The sequence below is a fragment of the Aristolochia californica genome, unplaced genomic scaffold (genome assembly GCF_029961685.1).
Source record: "Aristolochia californica isolate CCGP_79_NKW_82.1479 unplaced genomic scaffold, dmAriCali1.0.hap1 SCAF_5, whole genome shotgun sequence".
NCBI classification, from domain to species: domain Eukaryota; kingdom Viridiplantae; phylum Streptophyta; class Magnoliopsida; order Piperales; family Aristolochiaceae; genus Aristolochia; species Aristolochia californica.
This window is the reverse complement of record NW_027182214.1, coordinates 40,857,994-40,861,742: the sequence shown is the minus strand read 5'-3', so window position 1 is coordinate 40,861,742 and position 3,749 is coordinate 40,857,994.

The window sequence follows — 3,749 nt, the reverse complement described above, 5'->3', positions numbered from 1 at the left end:
AGCAGCGTCAACAACAGCAGCAGATGGCCCATTCACGATGTCTCGTTAAAGATCGATGCTGGAGTTGAGCACGTAGTCGTTGTCGTCGTCACCGGAGAATCTTATACCTCGCTTCACAAAGGTACTGACGAGGTCTGTTTTCTCTTCCTTGTCTGTCCATTCCATATACGGTAGTCTTCTCTTGATGAATCGATTGAAGATAGAGAAAGCCGGGAATATTTTCTGGACCAGCTAGTACTTTCCCACCGTCAGGATTTATTTGGCTTTAGTTTGGCAAGAATTGGAGGTTACGGAGGTGGATTGAAGTGGTGTAGAATCCGCAAAACAGTAAGGTAAACGAGGAAGAGAGGGTGAAGAAGAAGAAAAGAACGTATAAAGAATATAGCAGGTATTCTTGGTTGGGAAAATAATCAAAAGATTAAAAAGATGTTGTTTTGGACACTGTTCTCGGAGGTGAACAACCACTTGTGAACCCACATAATAGAACACTCCTCAACTGAGAAAAAGATGAGCTAGAACCAATCTCTTATGGACAAAAAAACATCATTAAGTAAAGCTGCTGATAGATGGCTCATAAGAACCTGATGAGCATGTCAAACGAGCTATGAATGAAATTAATGCAGTTGCACTGATAAGGGTGGCACCCCATTCACACTAGTGGAACAACCAATCCAAGCAAGATGGTTTAGACACGGAAAATTTTGATCTGGGTCGAATTCATATAATCTGGTTCAGCCTACAAATTGCCACGCAAAACCTATTTCTATTAAAATTATTGTCGTATTGAGGAAAAATGGCACTAGCCAATTCAGCTCGGAGTCTCCTCTCTAGTGTTGACTTTCTTGTACATTGATTGCATATTTTTTCCATTGTCAGCACAAAATTTTTTATCACCCCCCAAAAATTCGGTTGAAGTAATACTTGGTTCAACTAGTTTGTTAAGTTATTTTAGGTCTATTGTTACAATCTCCTTCTCATTACCGTAGTGGTTATTTGAGATTGTGTCCAGTTGAATGCTTATTCTGGTTGTACACTTTAATGGAGGAGATAATTATTATAATTATTTTTTTGTTTGTTTCAAACTAGGATTACTACCGATACCTCCCAGTTTGAGGGGGTGAATAGGAGAAGTATGAAAGTTTTCTTCAAAAATTTTATAAGCATAAGAATTTGTGAGTGCAACGATGGTTCCTCCTCCAAATTTATTTTCCTTAAGTGTCAGAATTCTGTTTGAAAGCTGAGTGCTACAATGGTTGCGCGTCTTTCCAGAATCGAAGTACGGGTGCTGTTGTCACTAGAAGTAGGGGTGGCATCGAGCCGAGCTTGATTTAAATATTTTGAGCCGAGCTTCGAGTCGAGCCTTGTCTCGAGCCTAAAATTGTTATCGAGCTCGAGCCCAAAAATCTTAACCGAGCTCGAGCCGAGCTTCGAGCCGAACTCGAGCCTCAACATATATTTAAAAATTTTCAAAAAATATATATCAAATTAATTATATATAAAATTATAAATACATTTTACATAAAATTGGACATGACTTCTACAAAAAATTAAGCATAACCTATATATATAATACATCTATAAGATTGAGGCATAACCTCTTCTTAAAATTGAATATAATCTATGTATATAATACCTGTATAAAATTTGGCATGACCTCTACTTAAAATTGGACATAATCAATATACATAATACCTGCACAAACACTCCATAAATACTCCATAAACACTCCATAAATACTCCATAAACACTCCATAAATACTCCATAAACACTCCATAAACACTCCATAAAATTATCTATACATTCCATAAACACTTCATAAAATAGTCTAAACACTTCATACACTGCATAATATTATAAATAAACTTCATACAATAATCAAACACAACAAAATTAAGTGAAATATCACTATCAATTTACAATCACCCAAATAAAAACTATAAATCCATTATAAAATTACAAACTATAATTGTTTCTCTTAATGCTAGAAAATAATATACATCCCTGCATGAGTAAAATCTTCACCTACGACAAAAACAAAAAAATAAAATTAGTTATTTTCAGATAAAAAAATACTCTTCCATTACTAGTTACTTAATGTCGTTAAAAATATTAAAATTACCATGATGAGAGAAACATGAAAAATCATGTAGCTAGTAGCATTATCTCTACACTCTTCTTCTCAGGCTGTAATCATAAAACAAAATTTTAATAAATAAAACTAAAAAATATCATAATAAAGAATTGATCAAAGAAATTCACCTTTTGATTTTTCTTTACACCATGAAGAACCCGAATCTAATCACTGCCACAAATCAAAGCTTGAACTGTACTTGGTGCCAAGGAAGAACGATATGAGTCTATTACTCTACCACCAACACTAAATGTAGACTCTGAAGCCACTGTGGATATGGGAATTACAAGGATGTCTGCTGCCATCTTAGATAATACTCGAAATTTTATATGATTCACTTTCCAACATTCTAAAACATCAAAATCATATTGTGAAGTTTCCTCACAAGTATATACACCTTTCTTCAAGATAAATTTCCAATTCTGACCTTGGTAAATTAACTGCATCCTTTTGTTTCATATAACTCATCAACTTTGACCAACCTGAACTTGATGAAGGCCTATGACTTGTGGAAACACCCATAGAGCTACTAGTACTTGAAGCGATCTCTTCATTTCTAATATCCACATTATTTAAGGATACATATTCATCGTAGATCTCATATAAGGTGCGTCGAACTAAATTTATATTCATTGTAGCTTCCTCCATAGAATATATCACTGGAAAACACATTTTGATCAACTTTAATTTGACCCTTGGATCCAAAACTGATGCAACAACTATCAATAAATTGCACTCACCCCAATAATTCTCAAATTTCTCTTTCATTCTACTAACCATTGTCCTAATGAAAACATTTTCATTTGTAGAATGAAAATCCAGAACTTCTTTTACCCTATATACCTCCCTAAGGTACAAATTAGAAGTAGGGTAGTCACTCCCAGAAATTATATTAGTAACTGCATTAAAAACTTCTAAAATCTCACACACCATGTCAACTTTTTCCTATTCATCATAACTTGGCAAACAATCATATGTTGGTTCTCTAACTTTAAATCTAGAGAATGCATATTTGAATTTTAATGCAGAAGACAACATGTCATAAGTAGAGTTCCAACGAGTTGGACAATCAATAACCAACCTCTTTTCACCAAGTTCTAATTGTTGTACAATTTCAGAAAAAGTGCGAAGTCTAACCTCAGATAGATTTATGAATTTGACACTTTCACGCACATTATCAATGATATCTTTAATCTGAACAAGACCATCTTGCACTAATAAGTTCAAAATATGAGCACAACAACGCACATGAAACAACTTTCCACCACACACCAATTTTTTTTTCCTTGAAAAATCTTATTTCAAAACTCTGATACAAACATCATTATATGCAGCATTATCAACTGAAATACTAAAAATTTTATTTTCAATCTCCCACTCTTTCAAACACTTGTAAATAGCATCTGCTATATCAACGCCACGACGAGGAGGAGGAAAACTCAAGACTCGTTTTTGTAGCTTCCAGTTACTGTCAATAAAATGCCCAGTAATAACCATGTATTCAATTTTTTGATTTTGAGACTTCCAAAGATCCGTGGTAAGACTAATCTTGTTAATCTCTTTGAACAAAATTTTCAATTTCTTTTTCTTTGCCTCATACACCTCCATACACTCCTT